The 25,500-nt window shown below is 40.4% G+C and overlaps 1 protein-coding gene and 1 long non-coding RNA gene across 3 annotated transcripts in view; one reads left to right on the top strand and one right to left on the bottom strand.

Annotated features, from left to right (window-relative positions):
• The window catches only part of TNFSF4 (TNF superfamily member 4), a 201,490-nt gene extending 176,990 nt beyond the window's left edge, over positions 1 to 24,500 (bottom strand). For both annotated transcript variants that reach the window (XR_008293227.1, XM_053209456.1), the window contains exons 1-3: positions 21,010 to 24,500; positions 12,648 to 12,857; positions 11,034 to 11,327 (exon numbers count right to left, since the gene is read on the bottom strand). The gene's annotated coding sequence lies outside the window, so the exon portion shown is untranslated. The remainder of the gene's footprint in view (positions 1 to 11,033; positions 11,328 to 12,647; positions 12,858 to 21,009) is intronic.
• Positions 12,854 to 19,287, top strand: LOC113595648 (uncharacterized). The gene is made up of 3 exons (XR_003416198.2): positions 12,854 to 15,656; positions 16,668 to 16,873; positions 18,659 to 19,287. It is a non-coding gene; the product is annotated as an uncharacterized LOC113595648 (long non-coding RNA).
• Positions 24,501 to 25,500: the final 1,000 nt, after the last annotated feature.

Below are 25,500 nucleotides of genomic sequence, written 5' to 3'. Positions count from 1 at the left end.
CATATAATTTCCCTTGTGGCATCTTTTCTTCTTTGTATACAAAAGATGATTTAGGGGACATGGCAGAAAAATTGGTGAGCAAACCAACAAACTGATGTGCAGCAACATAACAGATATTTTGATGTAGCCAATTTGACCACTAACCTTTCACCTTTTTTTTATCACCAAGTGCTGAACCAGTGGAAGATGCTAGTGAGGCTCAGTGTGGGAGTGGGAATAAAATATGGGGTGCAGTAAAATAAACACTAAGAAAAATTAAGGGGCGTCTGGGTGGCTCAGTCAGTTGAGCGTCTGACTTCGGCTCAGGTCATGATCTCTCGGTTCATGAGTTCGAGCCCCACGTGGGGCTCTGTGCTGACAGCTCAGAGCCTGGAGCCTGCTTTGGCTCCCCACTCTCTCTCTCTTTCTCTCTCAAAAATAAATAAACATTAAAAAAAATTTTTTAATGGGGTAGAGTAGAGCCTGGGTGAGGGCTCATAGCTGTGCTGGAGGGAGTGGCAGGGGCGTTCCCACTATTTGGTTGTTTTCTAAAAACTACAATTTAATGTTTGGGAAGTTTTAGGATCATGAAATCGGATGGATATTAAAATGTAGGCATTCAATGTCATAGGGTCTACATGGGGGATGCCAGCAAAGACCCTCCTCTGCAGAGGCTGGCACCCATAATACCATCTGAGTAATTGATATACAGTGTCTGAAGAGAATGACGAATATAAGCATGGTGACAGACGAGAGCTAAGCATGGTGATTAGCACGAGAGCTAATCTGGCAGACAAAAGAAGGAAATCCAGGGAAATTCTCAGTGTCTGGTGATAAGTGTGCTCTGGGCTGGGAGAGCAACCCAATGCTCCCACAGGAGACACGAAACACTAAATAAACAGAACTGTAGTCAAATGGCCTAAGGTCCATCCCTGGTAGAAAACTGCAATGTTGGGCATGGATCATACTGAGTTTCTACCTATAGGCTGGACCACCAAAACAGGACAGGAAGGGGACAGCAAATGGAAGGTTGTGAGGACTGCTGAGACTCTACACTTGATGGGTACTTATGATCCTCTCTGGCACTGGTGCCACATGATGGGAAGCAAGGCTGCATCTTTTGGGGTAATGACATTAAGTTTTGATGGATCCAGAAAGCGATGGAAAACAGCCCTGTGCTTATCAGAGATATCGTTTCTAGATATAACCCAGGGGGCTCAAAATGGCCAAGGCAGAGCAAATAAGAAAGTTCTGGCACTCACTAAATAACTGAGATATTTCTTAATATATGCTACAGGCCTCCTCAAAATTCACATGTTGAGGCCCTTAACCTCTCGGTGTGGCTGTATTTGGAGTAAATAAGTAACTAAGGTTAAATGAGGTCATAAGGGTGGAGCCTTGATCTAATAGAATTAGTATCCTTGTTAGAGGAGATTCCAGAGAGTTTGCTCGCTCTCTCCCCACCATGTGAGGACACAGCAAGAAGGCAGACTTCTACAAGCCAGGAGAGCTCTCACTAGCGACTCACTGGCACTTGATCTTGGACTTCCCAGCCTCCAAAACTGTGAGAAGATAAACTTCTGTTCTCTAAGACAACCCAGTTTATGGTATTGTGTTAATGGCAACCTGCGCAGACTAATATAGTGTACAAGAAATCTAATAATTTCCCATGGACACCTATAGTCAACAAAAGTTAATGTACTTCTGAAGAAAAATTTTAAAAGGTTGTTAGTTGCTGGTGAAGGGAAAATTGCAGTCAGTTATTCGCATCCTACCTTAAATACATGAGACACAAGTTTTACCCATGAAGGATATTATTTATTGTTTTTCTCCTCATTTTGAAAGTAGTTCATTGTTTAAAAAATAAAATCTTGTAGGGGCGCCTGGGTGGTTCAGTCGGTTGGGCAGCCGACTTCGGCTCAGGTCATGATCTCACGGTCTGTGAGTTCGAGCCCCGCGTCGGGCTCTGTGCTGACAGCTCAGGGCCTGGAGCCTGTTTCAGATTCTGTGTCTCCCTCTCTCTGACCCTCCCCTATTCATGCTCTGTCTCTCTCTGTCTCAAAAATGGATAAATGTTAAAAAAAAATTTAAAAAAATAAAATAAAATCTTGTATGCATCCCAGGCTATTTCTCAGAAACATTCGCAGAATTACTAAATTAAAGACTGTGCACATTTGAAGGCTATTTGATAACTATTTCCAAAGTACCACCGACAAGTTTGAACCAATTTACACTCCATGACGGAGCGGATGAGAATGTCTGTCCAAACACTCATGCCACCCCTGAATTTTGTTTTAAATTTTGTATTGAGTGTGTCCCAGAAGCAGATCCTGAAACCCCAAATGTAAGAAGTTTGAGTAATGGAGTACAAGGAGAGTACTCCATTGGTAAGTGGTACTCAGAAGGAAAGGCAGCTGATGAAGAGTGTGTTGCTAAGCCAGCCACCACAGTGGATGACTAGAGCTTAATCTTGTAGAGAAACCATGGGAAAGAGCATGGAATGCCTCAGAACTATCTGACCCGGGTGGAACAAGGTAGTTATTACCTCCAAGAGTCGTTATAAGCGGGGCTGCTTGAAGAAGGGGGCAGAGGGCCTTCTGTAATCAAAACACACACCCACACACACACACACACACACAGTTCTTTAGCAGAAAAAGTTCTCAGGCACAGAGATGGAGATACTGGCAGTTAGAAGCCCATGGGGTATAGTCAAGTGTCTAGGCTAGGTCCCAGCACTGATGGCCTCTGCTATACTTTGTCAACCTGATAGGCCAGAAATGCTTGGTTTCTCTCTATGCAGTAAAGAATGAACCTTCCTCAAGGAGAGTTCTGTCCTTTGTGTTAGGCCCCTGGAAAGCTCTGCCTGATAAGAGTGGCTTCTTTGCCTGGGGGCCTTGGCCACCAGTCTAATGATGTGATTTATGATGGGGGTGTTGAGCCATGCTGTACCAGTTTCAACCCCAGGAGGGACGGGAGACTAAAGGCATTAGTCTGACTTCCTGGAGGGAATGAAGACTGAGCCAGCTGGGCGGACAACATGTGATCCTGCCCCAGTAAAAACTCTGGATGCCAAAAGCTCAGGTGAGCCTCAGTGGTTGGCAATACTCTGTGTGTCACACATCATGACCAGGAGGCGATGTCACCCATGACTCCAGGGGGAGAGCCCTCACAGACTCTGCCCCACATGTCTCTTACTTCTGCTGATTTTAGTCTGTTTCCTTTCACTGTAATCATGAGTATAGCACTTTCTGGAGTCCTGTGGTCACTGCAGAGAATTAATGGACCTGAGGGTGGTCATGGACAAGCTCTCTAGGCTCTTTGTTTTTTAAGGACTTAATTTTGTGGGTTTTTTAAAAATTTTTAAAAAATATTTATTTTTGAGACAGAGTGCAAGCAGGGGAGGGGCAGAGAAAGAGGGAGACACAGAATCTGAAGCAGCTCCAGGCTCTGAGCTGTCAGCACAGAGCCCAGTGTGGGGTTTGAACCCACAAACTACAAGATCATGACCTGAGCTGAAGTCAGATGCTCAACCGACTGAGCCACCCAGGTGCCTCAACTTTGTGGGGTTTTGTTGTTGTTGTTGTTGTTGCTGTAACTAGTTTGCCTAATAATTTAAATTGTGGTAGTTTTAAATTCTTGTGAACTCAGTTCTATCAATCTTTCCCTTTGTAGTTTTTATTTACTTAAAAAGGCCTTTCTCACTACAAAATCATATAGGCATTCATCTTTATTTTCTAGTCTTTACAGTACCATTTCCTCTCATTTACCTAATTCTGTTTGGGATTTGTCGTTAGGTAAACATCTATGGCTACTTTTTTCCAAATAGTTTCTCAATCGACCCATCTTTGAATAATCATATTTTTCTATATTTTTATCACATGCACAATTCCCACATACACTAGGGTTTGTATGTGATCACTCTATTCTGTTCCATCTACATGGCTGTCTTTTTCTTTCATCACCCTTGTCTTTATTTTCTGTGGCTTTGGAATACATATTAAGATCCCATGGCATAGATCTTTCCCTACATATTATTCCAATATAAAATATTCTTGGCTTGCTCTATTTATTCTTCCATGATAAAATTTTCTGCACCCCTTGGAAATGCAGTACTCAGAACATAAAAGAAAGATTTAAATCAGTTTGTCAATTCCGATCAGCCTTCCAAAGTAACAACCTACTACAGTTTTTCATTGGAACTTAAACTTAAAAATTAATTTTAGGAAATTGATATGCTATTTGCAAAATGGAATCTTTCCATGCAGAAAAATATACCATCTTTACCATTCCACTGTAAACACAAAAATATTTAAAACATTTTTAATTGATATTCTTCATACAGGTCCAGCAAGTTTCTTGTTAACCTCAAGGAAATAAGAATTTTTATGGCTCTCAATGCACATTGCTAGGTTACCTCCAGAAAAATTCCAATTCAACCAGCATCACATAAGACTGAAAATATCCCCTTGCCAAACTGAGCAAGTAAAAAAAAGAATCTCACTATGCATTTAATGTGTACTTCTTTGACTTTTCATGAGATTGAATAATTCTACATATACTTATTGGCCAGTTGTATTTCCTTCTTTGTGAACTGTTATCTTTTGCCTATTTTCTTTTTTGTTTGTTTGTTTTTTCTGAAAGAGAGAGACAGAGAGATAGAAAGGAAGGGGCAGAAAGAGAGAGGGGGACAGAGAAAGAGAGAGAGAGACAGAGAATCTTAAGCAGGCTCCCTGCCCCGCGCAGATCCCAACTTGGGGCTCAATCAGTCTTATGACTGTGGGATCATGACCTGAGCCAAAATCAGGAGTCAGAGCCTTTACCAACTGAGCCACCCAGGACCCCTTGCCTATTTTCTATACTAAGAATTGGGGCACCTGGCTGACTCAGTCAGTGGAGCATGTGATTCTTTATCTCGGGATCATGAATTCAAGCCCCACATTGGGCATGGAGCTTACTTAAAAAAAAAAAAATCTACAGGAAGAACACTTTGACTTACCAGATAGAAATATTTTTCCCAGTATGTCCTTTGCCTCTTAATTTTACTACATTTTCTGCTATACAGAGTTTTTCATTTTTCCATCTATGCAAACCTATTCTTTGTGGGTTTTTTTCATTGTATTCAAGAAGTCCTTTAATTCAAAGATCATAGAGGGTTTGTGTACATTTTTTTGTAGTCCTATATTTGTTCTTATTTGTTCTTCTATTTCTTTTATAGCTCCTATTTAAATTTCAATTCCCTAATCCACATTGGATTTGTACCAGTGTATGGTATAACTGAAGTAAAGACTGGATTTTGTTTTGAATTTTAAGGGTTGGTTGGTTTGAGTCTATACCTTGACCAATGGGCATCTTCTCTTAGGAAGTTATTCTGTGTCCAAGCTATTTGGTTTGCTTAGTAATTTTTAAGTACAGAATTTCTTGGCACACACCCTTCAGTGGAGTAATAAAATGTTCTCATTATGAAGAAAAATTATAGCAATTACAGCTGAAGCCTTCTTACTAGTGTATGTAACAAGGTACCTTTTAGATTAGGGAATGTGGAATATCGTTCGGCTGCCAGTTGCTGCCCTGCTGGGGCTTTTGTGAGCCCTCTGAAAGTCTGCAGAGGTAACCAGGTTATTTTTCCAACAGCATCTGTAAAAATGTGTTGCTACAATTCACTTGGAAGGCTCAATCCCCCAAGGGCACAAGGAATTAATTTACAGTCACAAGTTTGACATTCTTACAAGAAAGCTGCTCTACCACAGGGAAACATGAACCTCTGAGAAGTCAGATGTGTTTGGAGTCCAAGATTTCCAGCAACATACTATCCGTACGGCGGAACTAAGAAGCAGGAAAAACCTCTCCTGACAGCAAATATGGTACAGTCTAAAGACCATCAGGTTCAACGTCTGAAAAACCTGGAGTGAAGTCCTTGTTCAATTACCAATGGTTTGACCTTGGGCAAATCACTTAATGGGTTTCAGCTTCCCCTCTTATAAAATGGTGGAGCTCATGGGCTTGTCGCGAGAGCTAAATGGAAAACCTATATGAATGTACTGTGTATACTGTACCACAGTGGTCAAACAGTGTAGTCGTTAATTAGCCTATGATTTAACTCATAATATGCTACTTCTCTTGCTGAGGAGGAGAAGGTGGTACCTGCTGTCCTTGACCCATTCAGCCTGTCCTCGGCAAGCACTATCTGGACACCCACAGCCTCCCCTAGAGTCATGCCCCACATTTGAACCGCACAAGCTTCCTACCTACAGCACTTCCCAGGGAAGACATGTACCTCAGCTTAGCTTGCACGCAGGGCCTTCAACAAATTAAACACTGCATCTAGAGGGGAAAAAGAAGAGTAACAATTACTGAGCACCTACCATGTGCTGAAAAGATAAGCTAGCAAAATAAAGATGGGTAAGACAGTCCTGTCTTTTCTTGTCTTGACTTTTGGGTGCACCAGGTTCATGAGCTCCATAATGACTCAACATACATCACTGGCCAGAGGGTATTCACAAGCCTGGCCTACATTTCCACCTTGGGCAGTGTTAAGACCCGGAAAGAGAAAGGATGTTAGATGCAAGTTATGTGGAGTCAATGGAATATTTGTACATGATTAAAAAGTTCAGCTGGTTCAAAGGTTTGTGCAGTCTATAAGACTTCAGTGCTTTTTATATGAAGCAATTCCTTCCAGCTCTTTCTAGTCCTCTGGGGAGGCCCTACTTTCATCTTATCTCCCTTCTTTCCATCAGGAGTTTTTCTCCTTCTAGCTTAGAAGGCCATTCTTCAACTGGTTTTTATTTCTTCTTGAAAAAGAAATCAGACGTGTGGCTTTAAAAATTCAAACAGTACAAAAGGATATACAATAAAATGTAAATCTTCCTTCCCGAGTTGGGGTAGCCACTGTATTTTTGTCTTTCCAGAAATTTCCCCTACTTAGATAGGGGCGACAATTGAGTTTTTAATGTCAGAGAGGATTTTTGCAAACTGAAAGGATCCCTGACAGTTTCCTGTCTTTCAAGTGATACTTAGTTTATCAAAGTCATACATTTTAATTGTTTTTTTAAAGTTTTTAATGTTTATTTATTTTTGAAGGAGAGAGAGACAGAGCATGAGGGGGGAGGGGCAGAGAGAGAGGGAGACACAGAATCTGAAGCAGGCTCCTGGCTCCGAGCTACCAGCACAGAGCCCGACACAGGTTCAAACTCACGAACTGCAAGATCATGACCTGAGCCAAAGTCGGACGCTTAAGGACACTTAACCAACTGAGCCTCCCAAAGTCATACATTTTAAAACTTAGTTTAAAAAGATCTTTAAGTTAATGGGGCGCCTGGGTGGCTCAGTTGGTTAAGCGTCTGACTTTGGCTCAGGTCATGATCTCGCCGTTCCCACCTTCAAGCCCCACTTTGGGCTCTGTGCTGTCAGCTCAGAGCCTGGACCCTGCTTCGGATTCTGTGTCTCCCTCTAGCTCTCTGCCCCTCCTTGGCTCATACTCTCTCTCTCTCTGTCTCAAAACTAATAAAATAAACATTAAAAAAAAAAAGATCTTTAAGTTGAAACTAGTTTGGTTTATTTATTTTTGACAGAGCATGAGCAGGGAGGGACAGAGGGAAGGAGAGAGAGAATCCGAAGAGGCTCTGCACTGTCATTAGAGAGCCTGATGCGGGGCTCAAACCCATGAGCCATGAGGCCATGACCTGAGCCAAAGTCAGACACTTAACCGACTGAGTCACCCGGGTACCCCTTAGTTAAAACTAGTTTTATTTTTTTAATTTTTTTTATTTTTTTACTTATTTTTAAGAGAGAGAGAGAGAGTGCACAGGCAGAGGAAGGGCAAGGAGAAAGGGGGAGACAGAGAATCCGAGGCAGGCTCCAGTCTCCAAGCTGTCAGCACAGAGCCTGACGCGGGGCTTGAACTCACGAACCACGAGATCATGACATGAGCCGAAGTTGGATGCTTAACCGACTGAGCCACCCAAGTGCCCCAAAACTAGTTTTAAGAGTTTAAAACTTTCCTGGAAAAGACTAGATATAAATTAAAATTGTTATTTTGTTTATAAATTGAATAATGTTGGTATAAAAATAAGAGTTATTTTTATTTGTACTTATTTTTTTCTTCCAGTTTTACTGAAATATAATTGATGGGAAACACTGTGTAAATTTATGGTGTGCACCATAATGACTTGTCTTACATGTATTGCAAAATGATTACCACCAGTTTAGTTAACACACATCACCTCATATAGTTCCAAAAAATGAACTTTTATTATTTACTCTCTTAGCAACTTCGAAATACCCATACAGCAGAGTTAACTACAGTCATCGCGTTGTGCGCTATACCCCCAGCACTTACTTACTTTAAAACTGGAAGTGTGTGCCCTTAACCACCCTGCCCCAACTCCTCCTCCCCTACTGCTGATAACCACAAATCCATGACTTTGGTTTTTTACGTTCCACAAATAAGTGAGTTATACAGTATTTTTCTTTCTCTGTCTGACTTACTTAACTTAGCATACCGCCCTTAAGGTCCACCCGTGTCAACTGGCAGGATTTTCTTCGTTTTGGTGGGGGAAGGAAACAGGATCACCCAAGCAGTGGTGGTGCTGCGGCTGGCTTGTTCTGGCTTGAGAAAGTGGACTGTGCACATATCTTCCCATGGCCACATTTAGTGGCATCAGTTTGGTAGACTGAAATGGGCCATGGTGTGAGTTTTTATACCAAAGAAACTTGCAAAGGCTACAGATCGGGGCTTCCCCACCCTCCCAGCCTCCTGACCAGTTTCCCAGCCCACTACTATCGAGAAGGCCTCTACAGTAGACCAGGCAGGAGGGGCAGTGGCTTGAGGTAGGGTGGTGAGAGGCAGGTGAACATACGTGGACGGATTTGGAAAGATATTTGCAGATGGACTTAGCAGGATTTGCAAACAAACTGGATATGGAATGGGGTGGTCAGAGAGAGGGGGGAGATAAGAATATTTCCCAGTCGATGGGTATGTAAGTGTGAACATCAAAGGCAGTATTTTTAGTTTGACTTTGAGACAGAGAAATGTCCTAGACTCAGACCATTACCTCACTTTAAAACTACCTACTCCAGTTTTCAGTCACTCAGGACTTGGCCCCAGTCTACCCTCTGAACGCATCCTGGGCCATTCTCTTCCTCTCGGCCCTAGACTCCAGCCTCACCCGCCAACTTGCAGATCTTCATTTAGAAAACTTTTTAGCCAGGCCTTCCTGTTCCTTCAGCCCAGAATGTTTGTTGTTATCTTATCTCTGCCTGGCCAGCTTGTTTTTTGCCGAAGGTCCCTGCTAATAGAGAACACTTCCAACTGCTCGAAATGGGTCTCCCTCCACCTTATCCTCCGTACTTGTTTTCTTCCTGGCACTTAGCACAATTCCTAATCCTGTATCTATGTCTTCTTGTTTGTGTGCCCTGCCTCCCTCACTGGACTATAAGCCTTTTTAAAATCCATCTCTGGGGCGCCTGGGTGGCTCAGTCAGTTGAGTGTCCGACTTGGGCTCAGGTCATGATCTCACAGCTCATGAGTTCGAGCCCCGTGTCCGGCTCTGTGCTGTCAGCTGGATGCTGCTTTGGATTTTCCGGCTCCCCTCTCCCCTGCCCCTCCCCCACTAGTGTGCTAGTGCACGTGCATGCGTGCTCTCTCTCTCTCTCTCTCAAGAATAAACATTAAAAAAAAAAAAACCCAGCCTTAGAAATAAAAGAAGTAAACAGTCGAGCCTTTGCAAGTAGCTTGTCCTCAGAGCAGGGTGTCACAGGCAAGGGCAGGTTCGGGCTTGCGACCAGTCACACCACCTGGGCTGTCTCGCTTTTCCCAAGCCCTGATCCAGCTAAAAAACCAGGAAGTTCTCAGAGTGGAGATGACAGCTGAATAAAGACCTGAAGGACGGGTGTATTACATTTCTGTGGGAGTGCCAGCTCAGGAGAGATGTGTTGGGAACTTTTTCGTTAACCCAGCAAGGCAGGCAGAGCAGAGATCCCTCCTCTCTGTGGAGAGACGCAGAAGCCCAAAGTCTTGCCGGAGCTCCCAGGGCTGACAGGTGTAAAACCGTATCAAAGTTCAGGCCTTCGTGCCTCCAAGTTCAGAGCCCTTTGCACTATGTCCATTTAGCACGAGCTTTTGCGTACCTACCATTTGACAAATAAATGGGAGTGCAAGGGAAATATGACACACAATCCTTGACCTAACAGAGTGAGAAACTTGCGTCTATGAGACAGCTCGAGTCCACTCCACCACCAATACAGGCTGACAGGAGGACCATCTCTTGTGCTGCATGTAGCCCGACAGAGAGGGGACGATGTTCCAAAATGCTACTTGAGTTCTGCACCCAAGCCTTGAGACCCTCTCAAGGCAAAGGAGTGCACTTGAGTTCCCTGTGCCCCCTCCGAGCTCACATCCTTGACTTTCACTGATGCAGACATTTCAGAACAAAGAGTCTCTTTTCTAATCAACAGCGTGCCTTACACGCAGACATGTGACATTGTTACAGCCAACTGGGCTGTTCCCGCCACAATTATTCTATACTCCGTCCTGTATCCCTGTGTTTCTTTCTTCCGCTCTGCCATTTTCTACCTACAACATTCAATCCTAGTGACTCAGTGACATGTAACACTTTTCTTCTCCAGATGCCCTCACGTCTCAAACTAAGACTGACATTGCCGATCACAGGTGCCTTCCGTCTGGTCACCGACCCCCTGCCCTGTGTGCTGACAGGGGCACCCGCAGCCTCTAGGTCCTGGTCTCATCAAAGATCGGATGCTATTCCTGGGTGTCACTCTCGCATGCCGGTTGCCACAGTCACTCATGGAAGTCAGGAGAGAAGAGGCAAGGAAAGGGTGGAGGAAGAGAGGAAAGTTGCATGTATGCTGGGAGAAGTCAAAGGTCACCAATTACAGCTTTCGGTTCCAGTCAATGACAGTCAGGACACAGGCTAAGTTCACTAGAAAAGCTGTGGAATGATTCTGCAGATTTGCTTGTGACCACGGGGCGGCACGATACCCTGACCACCCCACCCCCAGCACCAAACATGAGCTTGTCAATAATTACTCGAACTTACCCTCCTCCTGGGTAGGACCCAGTACTGTTCGTTGTCGATTCCCTCTTGCTTTAAGATGATGCTAGTCTTCCACGCCACAGGAGACAGTGTTGTCCAACAGCAGAAGCTTCAGCCGGAACACAGTGTTCATCTTCATGATGACTGCGTCTCGTCCACATTCTCATTCAGGTAAGACCCAAGCATTTCGTTCAAAGCAGTTAAATAAACAATAAACCTGGGAAGCTTCCTGTGAAAGCGTCTTTTCTCATGTTCTTTGTTCGCATTGTATGTTCTTCATACTAGGTCCTAAAAAGACTGAAAACAGATTTAAAAAAAAATTTAGTGTTTATTTTTTGGGCGGGGAAGAGGCAAAGAGAGAGGGGGACAATGGATTCAAAGTGGGCTCTGTGCTGACAGCAGAGAGCTCAATGCAAGGCTTGAATTCATGAATCATGAGATCATGACCTGAACTGAGATCAAGAGTAGGATGCTTAACTGATGAAGCCACCCAGTTGCCCCAAGATTTTTTTTAAGTAGGTTCCACACCTCACATGGAGCCCAACGCGGTGCTCGAACTCACGACCCCGAGATCAAGACCTGAGCGGGGATCGAGAGTCGTCAGACATCTAACCAACTGAGGCACGCAGGCACCCCCAGCTTTATTTTTAAATAAACACTGATTCCAAATGTAATCTCTAGACATGGTGAAATGAGGCATTTTGAATCCCTCTTTAAAATAATATCACCTGTCAGATTTTAAATCCACCAAAGCAAAATACAGGCTACACTTACAAAACCTAAAATAATTTACTAAAATCTTTTTTTTAATGTTTTATTTATTTTTTGAGACAGAGAGAGACAGAGCATGAGCAGGGGAGGGGCAGAGAGAGAGGGAGACACGGAATCAGAAGCAGGCTCCCGGCTCTGAGCTGCCAGCACAGAGCCCGAAGCGGGGCTCGAACTCACACACCTCAAGATCATGACCTGAGCCAAGTCGGAAGCTCAACCGACTGAGCCACCCAGGCGCCCCACTTTACTAAAATCTTAAATTCTAGATAATTTTGCCACAAGGTGAAGATGTTCACGAGAAAATACTCTCATTATCAAGAATAAAAGCTACTTCTCAGATGGTCGCAACCCCCTCAGGGTGCTAGTCAGAGCAGGGGCAACTCTTCTCCTGCCCCTTTGGCCAAGTGGAACCAGAGTCACCTGACTCCATCCCCCACCCAGCGGGCTCCTATTCATCCCACAACGCACCTCTTCTCACACCTGTCCTCTCCACACATTTCCTTTTCTTCCCATGCCCTTCCTCTGTTCCATACCCTTTCCTCTCCCCTCTCTTTTCTTTTCCCATTTCCTACCTCAGTCTCAGGTCTTGACCTCTCTTATGCCTCTCACCCCTTGCCATTCAAAAACTATAAAATTAAGTCCAAAGATAAATTGGTATTACTTGTTTTGAGAACTCTGCGTTTTAATTTTTAAAGTAGGTGCTTTGAACATTTTCTCTTTTTCACTCTAAGATAAAAATTTACTGTTCTATGTGTGGGCTCACACGGATGTGTGTTTCTTTGTGCCCCATGTGTGTTCTTCATGTTCCCCTTGGGGATTAGTGGACCTTGAAAGAGAAAAGGGTACCTGCTCTGGGACTGTATTTCTTTGGACAAGCCCCATCAAACCTGCTTGAACTCCATCATCTCTTGTCAATGGACAGATACTAGGTTTGCCGAAACTGGTCCTATCCATCTTCCACATGAAGCAGCTCCAAAACGACAGATCAAGACGCTGGGGTTCCTCATTGCTCCAAAGTAGGGCTGGAGAGTGAATTTTGTGCAGCAGCCTGGTAAACTGAGGAATGACCAATTTCAGGCTACTGAAGTCATCACTGAACGCTGAGCTGGGGGTAGATGCCCAGTAAGCCCACTGTTCATAAGATGAGTGTAAATAACATCAAGAGAAACACAGTAGTAAAATGTGGTAAAATTGTTATTTCATTTACAATAAGGTTGCAGAGGTTAATAAAATGTCAAATTTCTTTGTTTTGGGATAGAATTCAAGTTGGGTTGATGACGCTAGTTACTGTGTATTGAGTTATGACTTTGATTGGCAGTTATGCCATTGGTTGATGAAACAAAGAAATTAGATAGAAGAACTCATGAATAAAAACAAGAGCCGGTATTTTTGAAAGAAAAGTTAAATAGACAAATCTCTGGCAAATCTGACCCCCCCAAAGAGAGAGAGAAACACATATATAATGCTATGCCAGACAAGGGAACACAACCACAACATGGAGGAAATTTTTAAAGCATTTTTAAATGTAATGTAAATATTAGTTAGCAAAGTTACCAAAATTAACTAAAGAGGTAAAACAAAAGATATATCAATAACCATAGAAGAAATGGAAATAATTGCCAAAATTATCCAGACCCTGATGGTTTACATATAACCTATCATACCTTCAAGAAAATGATAATACTTAAGTTATTAAAAGTGTTTTACATATATAATAGCAAAAGAAACAATTCTTCATTTATTTTACAAATTGGGCATAATGCTAATACCAAAAGTTGAAAAAAATAAGCCCTAAACATCTCACATTTACAGATACAAAAATCCAACAAAAATATTGGTAGACCAAAATCAGTGGTGTATTTCAAGGTCAAATGCACATGACAAGTAGATTTCTTTTTAGGATTCAAAGTGTGGTTCAATATAGGGAAACCTATTAATATGTTTTACTTTATTGGTAGAGTAACAAAGAAAAATCATACCAACAGCTCAAAAGATGCTAAAAGTGCATCTATTAAAATCCAACACCGATCCCTGCTAAAAATACTTGGTGAACTAAGGTTAGAAGACAATTTCCTTAATTTAATAAATATAAATGACTATATGACCAAATTAATGGCGTTCTCACTAAAGTCATGAGAAAAGATAAAAGTACCCACCATCGCCACTATGTTTCAACATCGTTCCGCAGGCTGTTTCACAATTCAATGCGATAAGAAAAATTAACAACATTGGAAAGTAGAAAACACGTTTTTTGCATACATTATTATTTCACAATGAGAAAACTCTCAAGAGGGTAAACCGAGAGCCATTAGAGCTAAAAAGAGATTTCACTATGGTAGCAAGCTATGAGATAACTACATACAAATACACAGGCTTCTTGTAAAGCAGAAATAACCAGTTAGAAAACATAACAGGGAACAAATCCCTTTCACAAGAGCAACTAAAAAGAGAGAACGACTTGGAATAACAAGACATGTGCTATGCCTATCTAAATAAAATTGTATTCTTTATATATTAAAATATAAAAGTAGTCTTAGAAAAATGGAAAGACCTACCAAGTCTCTAAATGAAAAAGTTTACTATTTAACAGATATCAATCCTTTCCCCAACTTCATTGGTAAGCTTAATGTAGTTCCAATATTAATTTTTGCCAGTTCTTGTGTTTTTATGTATTTGCTTCTTAAAAGTGCCAAATTGATTCTAAAGTTTATATGGAAGGATCCATAGATAAAAATATAGTTTATATGGAAGATTATATAAGCAAGAAGTCATTTTTAGAAAAGAAATTCCTGAAGGTAGGTCATCCCTGGTAGCTATCAAAACAATTATATTACTATATCTAAATTATGTTAGAAAAGTTAATAAAACAGTATGGTACTGGTAAAGTAAAAGAAAGACCAATAAAACAGAAAAGAGAGCCTAAAAATAGTCCTAGATTTTGGAAGAAACTTAACATACGGCAAAAGGAGCACTGAAAATTAGAGCAATTCATTCACATTAGAAATTTTTCTACCAGTCAGATCAACAAAGATTAAAAAGTTTGATAACCCCCTTTGTTGGCAAGGAAGTGTGGAAATAAACAGGTTTTCTAACTGGTTATTTCTGCTTTACAAGAAACCTGGACTAATATAAATTAGTCCAACCTTCGTGGAGCAATTAAGCAATATATTTTAAAATTTAAAATACTCATACCCTTTGATACAACAAATTCTATTTCTAGAAATTCCTTCAGAAAAAAAAAAACAGAAAGTCAGCAATGGTGCAACTATAAGAATCCTCATTATTGTTTAAAATATCAAAAAAAAATTGAGAATCTAAATATCAATGAAGAAAAATAGGTTAAATAAATTATCATAAATCTATACAATACCTCCATCGGAATGGATGGAGAAATCTGCCCATTATATGTTTTATGTGAAAAAAAGCAATTTGCAAAATAGTATAGTATGATTCCATTTCTGTTATGTATTGTGGGGGGGCAGATATACAGGCACAGAATTAAATCTATTCAGATATGTACAAACTATTTGTATCTGGGGATTGGATTCTGGGGACTCTCTCTACTTTGTTCATTTCTATAATCCTTGAATCTTGGTACAATCTGCACATATTTCTTTGATTATTAGAGAAAGCCTTTTTAAGTATTTCTATTTTTAGAAGCAGAGGTAATTAATACGTTTGATTTTTTTTTTTTAATCTCAAAATACTGGTGCCGTGGGTGCAAAAATCATGAAAGTGTCTTTGATCATGACAAGAATGGATCATTAAGCTTAACTGCTGTGACAACCTTTAGAAGAAGACGTTGAGAATCCTTTCAAATCCAGTACTGCCAGGAACAATCTTTCATCGGAAAAAGTAGGTCACGTTCTGTGGGATTCAAGGGTATCTCAGTGCCCCTGCTCCCCAGCTCCTCTCTACCCTTCTCCCCACCCCACCCCAAACCCAAATACCTTTGCCATATACATAAGAGTTTTAATCATTTGGTTCCAAGACTTCTTGTTGACTTTAAAATGAAATTGTCCCTGGGAAGTCTAGTCTATTCAGTTTTATAACATTTATATTTAGAATATATGTCTGTGAGCCCCTTTCCTGACAGTGGGCCTAGAGATGGGCCAGGAGGGAGGGTACAAATATACGGGCACTATTAGGGCCCATTTTGTTTTTCTTTTTGGGGCAGCACTAGTGGCTGTGGAACTCAAACTGAGAATAGATTTAACATATACAGAAAATATGTGTAGAAATCAGTAAAACATTTTAAGTGGCACCAAACTAGGTAAAGGGACTCAAATAGGATTCTAAGACTGAAAGTATGGGAGCTCGAACAGTGTTTTGGCTTCCTTTTTTTTTTTTAAAACGAGAAAATGCATTATTATTTTACTAATAAATTACCAACAATAAATGAATTGATAATAATACTAACAAGTTGAAAACAACCTAAAAGGTAGAGAATGGTTAAAGTCATTATGACACGTGTAGATAACACATGCAATGGAATACAGCCTTAAAATGATAAAAATATCTCTATATTTAACATATCAAGATGTTCAAGGCATATTACTAAGAAAAAAGATTACCGAATAGTACGTGTGGAAGAGTCCCATTTTTGAAATATAGATATAGAAATAAACACATTCACATACTTCTTCAAACTGTTGGCCCCAGGACCCTTCCCCAGTAAAATCACCTCCCATTCTTTTTTAGAGTCTCCATGAGTTGCTTTTATTAATGTGCTCCTCATTTATGCTCTCGTGGCATAAATTATGCTCTCACATTCCTCCACTGCAGCCCTCCCTTGGCTTCTGCCACAGTCCGCCCAGAGTTACTGGGAGAATGTTGGTTCCTGACACAAGAGGTTGCCTCTTACAGGCCCAGGAAGCTACAGACTGATGCAGCACAAAATGGAGCTGACCTCAGCGTGCACCACTCTGGAGACGGGCCATGCTCTGACTGAAATGTGAAGGAAGCCCCTTCCCATTCCTGTTTCCTTTGTCATCTAAGCCTTTTGCCGATAGTATCTGTCTCCACAGGCCTAAGATTTACAGAACGGCTGGGCGAGCTTTTGGGGAAAGCAGGTAAAAAAAAAAAAAAAAAAAAGAGAGAAAGACAAGAAGGCACATAACACACGTGACTAAATTCTTTCTATTCCCTACATTTTGCTCCCCAGGAGTTTCCATCTATTCCAAGTTTCAGCCTTGTCCAAATAACAAAATCAAAAATGCTTTATGCAAATCGACCTTTGCAAATCAACACCTGCTTTACCCAACCCCTTTCTCCAACACAGCAAAGCTGTGATACCAGTTCAGGCCCAACCAACTGCCCTCCCTAACCAACCAACCCACATAAATGTGTCTGTGTGCGTGTGTGTGTGTGTGTGTATAAACACACACTGAACTAAAAACAGTATTTACCTCTGGGTGGAATTATGGGGGAGTTTTGTTCCTTTTTGATTATTTATGTTTTCTGTTTTTTCTACACAGGATATGGATAATTTATAAGTTTTTCTAACTTAAATTTTAAATTACACTCAAGGCCACACATATATTCTCTTTGGATGGTCAGACTAATGGGAAATTCTTTTTGTTTTTATGAACAAATGCGTAACAAATGTGTAAATTTTCCAGAATAACTATAATCCCTTTTTAAGTGAAAATGAAAATATAAACCTTTACTTTTCTGAGATATGTCATTGTGGATTTTTCTGAGAGATTTAATTGTGGATAGAGACGTGAGGCAAAGGTGGGATTGGTTCTTAGAAGTTAGTGTTGAAATTCTGGTAAAGGATAAGGTCCTTTCAGAAAGAATAAACATGGGTAAGTTTGTTGGGAAAAGAAGTGGACTGGGAGGGGAGCAGAAGAATGAATTAGAGATTGGATAGGTGGATTGGGAAGGAGGAGGAAGACTGATAATGAAGACACAGGAGAGAGGCACCTGGGTGGCTCAGTAGGTTAAGCCTCTGACTCTTGATTTCAGCTCAGGTCATGATCTCACAGTTGTGGGATTGAGCCCCGAGCCCCAGCACAGAACCTGCTTAAGATTTTCTCTCTCTCTCTCCCCCAACATACCCCTGTGCACCGCCCCCCACTCTCTCTCTCAAAAAACAAAAACAAAACAAACAAACAAACAAAAAAACACCAGAGAGACAGACAATCCATTGGTGTGGTTGCATACTTGCATTTTAGTGGTAAACTCCACTAGCAATCAGTCAACTTCAAAGTGAAGTTCTTGAATTTTACAACACCTAATCAAGCTTTACCTAGTTAGCCAGGATGTAAAAACCACAAGTAAAACACGAAGTTGAAAGGTATAGTTTTAAAAGGACAGCTGTGGTTTCCGTTCACAGACTGCAAGGATAGGGTAGGGGTCTGTCATTGCACTGTGACAGGGGCAGTTGAGATGGAAGTGGAAAGAGAGCACAAAGGAAAGTGCAGTCAAGAGGCAGCTCACTAGCACCTGTCTCTTCTTCTGACGACAGTGACAAATTGCGGATGAAATGCAAAAAGCAACAACCTAAAGCATCTGAAAAGTAAAGAAACCCAGTCATAGTTAGGAGGGGAGTCAAAAGCTGGAAAAGCAATTTGTGCAGGGATGGAGCTCCCATTTTTAAAAATTTTTTTAATGCTTATTAATTTTTGAGAGAGGCAGAGAAACAGAGTGTGAGTGAAGAAGGGGCAGAGAGAGAAAGAGACACAGAATCTGAAGCAGGCTCCAGGCTCCGAGCTGTCAGCGCAGAGCCCAATGCAGGGCTAGAATCCACGAGCAGCAAGATCGTGACCTGAGCTGAAGTTGGATGCCCAACCGACTGAGCCACCCAGGCACCCGGGGGGCTCTCATTTCATTTCCTGTTTTTTTTTTCACAGTGCTGAACCAAGGGCAGTCATGCAACAGAGCTACAATGGTGGTACCACAGACAGCTAACACCTCAAGAAAGGACCCTGTGTCTGGAAAGACTGGGAAAGGGAGTGCCTTGAGCAAAGAATATGGGAGAGAATCTGGGTTTCTTTTCCTGTGTGTGTGTGTGTGTGTGTGTGTGTGTGTGTGTCCCTTCTCTCAGAACTTCCCAAGGGTGATACCCTAGCAGAATCAGTCAAATGGCATGATCAGCTAATACCCAATAAAAACTTTGCTTTATGGTCAAACATTTTTTTAATGGTTCTTGCGGTCCAAAGAGAATTGGAATAAATCACTGGGTAAATTTTCTCTTTTTTCACTCTCTTCTTCGCACCAAAAGTAGTACTGATTACAGGAACTATGTAGCAGCACAGGCATCCAAGACTCCAAGAGAACCCCACCTATCTGGCCAGAGGACCAAGGAGTCTCTGCAGGTGGGAGAATGTGGGGGAATCCTGGATAGAAGGGAGTTAAAGAGGGGCGCCTGGGTGGTTCAGTCGGTTAAGCATCCGACTTTGACTCAGGTCATGATTTCACAGTTCTCCAGTTAGAGCCCCACATTGGGCTCTCTGCTGTCAGGGTGGAGCCTGCTTTTGATCCTCTGTTCCCCCCACCCTGCCCCTCCCCCCGCTTGCTCCCTCTCTCTCAAAAATAAATAAACATTAAAAAAAGAAGAAGGGAGCTAGAGAAGTTGGAGAGAGGGCTCTCCTGACTCTGTGTACAAACTAGCACAAGACATAGGCTTAATCCTGAGCTGCATATGCATGGAACATATTCAAGGCAGCCTAGCAAAGGTTCCAAAAATACTGGAACTTGACACTGGAGCTATCATGCACAGAATGTAGCCAGACAGTCTGAAATAACCCAGGTAGACTACCTGTTAAAATAATCCAACAAGTCAACATTCTCTGGAGGATTTTAATGGGAATCATTCATATTCAATATTCGAAACGTCTGGGATACAACCCAAAATTACTCAACACACAAAGAACCAAGAAAAGACCAATTTACAAGGGAGAGACAATCAACAAATGCCACCCACTGAGATGACCAAGATATTAGAATAATCAGGTACAGACTTTAAGCAGCTATTATAACATGCTATGAGAAGTAAAAATTAGCAATGTTGAAAAAAAGGAAAAAGAAAACAGAAAATACAGGCAGAGAAATAAAAACTGTAAAAAAAAAAAAAAAAGCCCATCTTATAAAACTAAATGTATGCTAGGCATTTACCCAGATAAGTTAAAGACTTATGTCCACACAAAAACCTGCAGAAGAATGTTTAGAGCAGCTTTATAATTGCTAAATTAGAAGCAGACAAGATGCCCTTTAGCAGGTGAATGGATAAACTGTGGTGCATTCACAAAATGGAATATTATTCATCCCTAAAAAGAAATGAGCGCTAAAACCATTAAAACACATGGAAGAAACTTAAGTGCATATTTCTTAGTGAAAGAAGCCCTTCTGAAAAGACTACATACTGTATGATTTCAACTATAAGACATTCTGGAAAAGGCAAATCTATGGATACAGGAAAAAAGATCAGTGGTTACCAACGGCTTAGAGGAGAGGGAGGGATGAATAACTGGAGCACAGAGGATTCTTAGGGCAGTGAAACTATTCTGTACAAACCTATAAAGGTGGATACATGTCATTATACATTTGTTAAAACCTATGAAATGTACACCAAGAGTGAACCCTAAAGTAAACTGTGGATTTTGGGTGATAAAGATGTATCAATATAGATTCATTGATTGTAACAAAACCCACTTTCATGCCAGATGTTGATTATGGGGGAATTTGTGCATGTATAGGGGCAGAAGGCATATGGGAATGCTCTGTACTTTCTTCTCAATTTCACTGTGAACCTATAATTGCTCTAAAATGTGAAATTTATTTTTTTAAAGTTTTAAAGAACCAAATTGAAATTTTAGGTGTGAAAAAATACAATGTCTGAAATTAATACTTCAATTGAAGCCTCAAGGGCAAAATGGAGAAGAAAAGAAAGAAGAGTCAGTGAACAGAGTGAAAGATCAATAGAAAGGAGGAAGAGGCAAAACCAGAGGGACAACTGGAAAATAAATAATAAAGCAAATCTAAAAATATCAGTAAGTACATTCAATGTAAATGATCTAAACATACTAATTAACAGTTTGTCAGATTGAATTAAAAATAAACAGTACCACAATATATGCTATCTATAAGAAACCCACTTCAAGAATAAAAACATAAATGGGTTAAAAGTGAAAAGATGGAAAAAGAGACATCATGCAGACATTAATGAAAAGACAAATGTGGGGGGGGGGGGGGCACGGCACACCTGGGTGGCTCAGTCGGTTAAGCGTCCAACCCTTGGTTTCAGCTCAGGTCATGATCTCCCAGTTTGTGAGTTCAGGCCCCTCATCGGGCTCAGCGCTGCTGGTGTAGAGCCTGCTTGGGATTCTCTCTCTCTCCTTCTCTCTCTGCCCCTCCCCTTCTCTCTCTCTCTCAAAATAAATAAATCAACTTAAAAAAAAAAAAGACAAATGGAGTGGCTATATTAGTATCAAAGTAGATCTCAAAACAAGGAATATTATCACGGATAAAAAAATATATTTCATAATGAGAAAAGGGTCAATTCTCTCTCTCTCTCTCTCTCTCTCTCTCACACACACACACACACACACACACACACACAAATAATAACAACAATCTTGGGGCGCCTGGGTGGCTCAGTCGGTTGAGCGTCTGACTTCGGCTCCAGTCATGATCTCGCGGTCTGTGAGTTCGAACCCCGTGTCAGGCTCTGGGCTGACAGCTCAGAGCCTGGAACCTGCTTCATATTCTGGGTCTCCCTCTCTCTCTCTCTGCCCTCTCCAGCTCATGCTGTCTCTCTCTGTCTCTCAAAAATAAATAAACACTAAAATATAAAATAAAGTAAAATAAAATAAAATAAAATAATAACAACAATCTTAAATGTGTATTTAGCTAATAAGAGAACTTCCAAAAACTGAAAACAGACAGAAATGGAATGGGAAGTAGATAAATCCACAATTATATTTAAAGCCTTCAACATCTCTTTCACAGTAATTGATAGAAGTAGACAGACAGTCAGTGCCAATATAGAAAACATGAACAATATTATAAACCAGTTGATGTAATTGACATTTCTGTAACACTGTACCCAACAATAACAGAAAACACATTTTTTTGTAAGTATACACGGAACATTCACCATGAAAGACCATATTCTGGGCCATAAAACAACCTTAACAAATTTAGAATAACGGAAATCATACAAAATATCTTCCTGGATCATAATGGGATTGAATTAGACAGTAATAAAAGAAAGATATCTAGTAAATCTCCCAAATATTTGGAAATCAAATAACATACTTCTAAATTATCCATGGGTCAAAGGGAAAGTCACATGGGAAATTGGGGTGGGGGGAACTGAATGAAAATGAAAATACAACAAACACATCAGAATTTGTGGGAAGCACTTAACACAGTGATTCAAAGGAAATTTATAGCATTAAATGCTTATGTAGGAAAAGAAGACTGTCTCAATTCCATGATCTAATCTTACACTTCAAAAATCTAGGGAAAAAAGAGCAAAATAAACCCAAAGCAAGAAAAAGGAAGGAAATTATGAAGGTAAAAGCTGAAATCAATTAAAATTGAAAATAGAAACAGAATAGAGAAAATTAATAAAACCAAAAGCTGGTTCTTTGAAAAGTTCAGTATAATTGATAAACCTCTCACTAAACTGACCAAGAATAATAGAGAGGACATGAGTTACCAACATCAGGAATAAAAGAAGGTAAATTACTACTGACCCCACAGACACTAAAAAGATCATAAGGGAAATTCTATGAAAAACTCTATGTTTATAAATTTGATAATATAGATGAAATTCTTTATTTAAAAAAATTTTTTTAATGTTTATTTTTGAGAGAGAGACAGAGACAGAGCGTGAGTGGGGAGGAGCAGAGAGAGGGAGATACGGAATCTGAAGCAGGCTCCAGGCTCTGAGCTGTCAGCACAGAGCCCAATGTGGGGCTCGAACTCACAAGCTGTGAGATCATGACCTGAGCTGAAGTTGGAGCTTAACCGACTGAGCCACGCAGGTGCCCCTAGATGAGATTCTTTAGTAAGCAAACTATCAAACTCATTCAGGAAGGAATAGATGCATTTCTATTAAAGAAATCTATTTATTTCTTTTATATATATATACATATATATATGTATATATATAATATTTATTGAAGAAACTGAATTTGTCATTTTAAACCTTCTAAAAAGACACTCCAGGCCCAGGGGGTAAAGTCAACCAAACACTGATGGAAGAAATAATAATTCTATACACTCTCATCCTGAAAAAGAAGATAAAGGAACGTTTCTCAATTGATTTTGTAAGGTTAGTATTTTATTACCCAATAAAATTATCATATAAAGACATTACAATCAAGAAAATTTCAAATGAATATCCCTCATGAACAAAGATACAAAAATCTTACAAAAAGGGCACCTGGGGGCTCAGTCGGCTTAGCATCCAACTCTTAACTTCGACCCAGATCACGATCTCACTGTTCATGGGATTGAGCCCTACATCAGGCTCTGCACTGGGATTCCCTCTCTCTGCCCCTCCCCTGCTCATGCATGCTCTCTCTCCTTCAAAATAAATAAATAAACTTTAAAAATCTTTAAAAAAACACAAAAATATCTTACAAATTATTAACAAGTTGAATCCATCAATATATGAAAAAGATAATATGACACAACCAAGTGGGATTTATCCCAGGAATGCAAGGCTTCTTCAACATTTGAAAAGCAATTGGTGCAACTCACCTTGTCAAAATCTGAAGAAGAATAACCACATGAGTATCTTACTGGATGCAGGAAAAGCATTAGAATAAATTCAATATCCATTCATGATAGCAACTGTCAGCTAACTCAGAAGGGAACTTCCCTAACCTAATAAAAGGCATCTATGGAAAACCTGAAACTAACTTCTTACTTAATGATGACTCGATGGTTTCCTCCTAAGATTGGGAATGAGGAAAGGATGCCCTCTGACCCCTCCTACTCAACACCGTACTGAATGTCCTAACTGGTATAATAATGCAATAAAAAGAAGTAAAGAACATATAAATTGGAATAGAAAAAAAAAAACCTTATTTGTAGATAACATGATTGTGTACATCAAAAATTCCAAAGACCTAATGTGCCTGAAACTAGTGAGTTAGCAAGGTGACAGGATACGGGTCAACGTACAAAAGTCATCTTATTCCTATATACCAGCAATGAACAACTGGAATTTCAAATTTAAAAAATACTATCTACACTAGTATACAAAATAAGCAAAGTACTCAGGTATAAACCTAATAAAACACGTGCAGAATCTGTCTGCTAAAATCCACATAAGATTGATGGAAGAAACCAAAGAAAATCTAAATAAATGCTGAGACATACAATAGTCAAGGATTGGAAGATTCAAGACTGTCAGGATGACAGTTTTCTCCAAACCAATGTACAGAGTCAGTGCAATCCCAATCACAATTCTGCAGGATTTTTTTGTTGACACAGACAGCTGATTCAAAATTTTATATGGAGAGCCAAAGGAACCATAATAGCCAACAACAAACAAACAAAAAATAGAAAAAGAACAAAGTTGGAGGCCTCATACTACCTAATTTCAAGGCTAAACAGCAGTCTAGACACAGTGATATTAGCAAAAAGATAGAAATATAGATCAATGAGGGGCACCTGGGTGGCGCGGTCGGTTGGGCACCCGACTTCAGCTCAGGTCATGATCTCACGGTTCGTGAGTTTGAGTTCTGACAGCTCAGAACCTGGAGCCTACTTTGGATTCTGTGTCTCCCTCTCTCTGTGCCCCTCCCCCACTCACACTCTGTCTCTCTCTCTCTCTCTCAAAAATAAAGATTAAAAAAAGAAAAAAGAAAAAAGAACTATAGATTAATGAAATAGAATTGAGGCAACAACAGATGTTGGTGAAGATGCAGAGAAAAAGGATCTCTTTTGCATTGTTGGTGGGAATGAAAGCTGGTGCAGCCACTCTGGAAAACAGTATGGAGGTTCCTCAAAAAACTAAAAATAGAACTACCCTACGACCCAGCAATTGCACTACTAGGTATTTATCCAAGGGATACAGGTGTGCTGTTTCGAAGGGACACATGCACCCCCATGTTTATAGCAGCACTATCAACAATAGCCAAAGTATGGAAAGAGCCCAAATGTCCATTGATGGATGAATGGATAAAGAAGATGTGGTATATATACACAATGGAGTATTCCTCGGCAATCAAAAAGAATGAAATCTTGCCATTTGCAACTATGTGGATGGAACTAGAGGGTATTATGCTAAGTGAAATTAGTCAGAGAAAGACAAAAATCATATGACTTCACTCATATGAGGACTTTCAGAGACAAAACAGATGAACATAAGGGAAGGGAAACAAAAATAATATAAAAACAGGGAGGAGGACAAAACAGAAGAGACTCATAAATATGGAGAACAAACAGGGTTACTGAAGGGGTTGTGGGAGGGGGGATGGGCTAAATGGGTCAGGGGCATTAAGGAATCTACTCCTGAAATCATTGCTTCACTATATACTAACTAATTTGGATATAAATTTTAAAAAATAAAGTTAAGTTATACAAAAAAAAAATTAAAAAAAAGAAAAAAGAACTATAGATCAATGAAATAGAATTGAGGGTCCAAAAATACACCCTCTATTTAGGGTCAATTGTTCTTTGCTAAAGCTGCAAAGCAGTTCAATGGAGAAAACATGGTATTTTTTTAAACAAA

This window comes from Acinonyx jubatus, chromosome E4 (genome assembly GCF_027475565.1).
Source record: "Acinonyx jubatus isolate Ajub_Pintada_27869175 chromosome E4, VMU_Ajub_asm_v1.0, whole genome shotgun sequence".
NCBI classification, from domain to species: Eukaryota; Metazoa; Chordata; class Mammalia; order Carnivora; family Felidae; genus Acinonyx; species Acinonyx jubatus.
The sequence above is the reverse complement of the archived record's forward strand: the minus strand, read 5'-3'. Positions and strand labels throughout refer to the sequence as shown.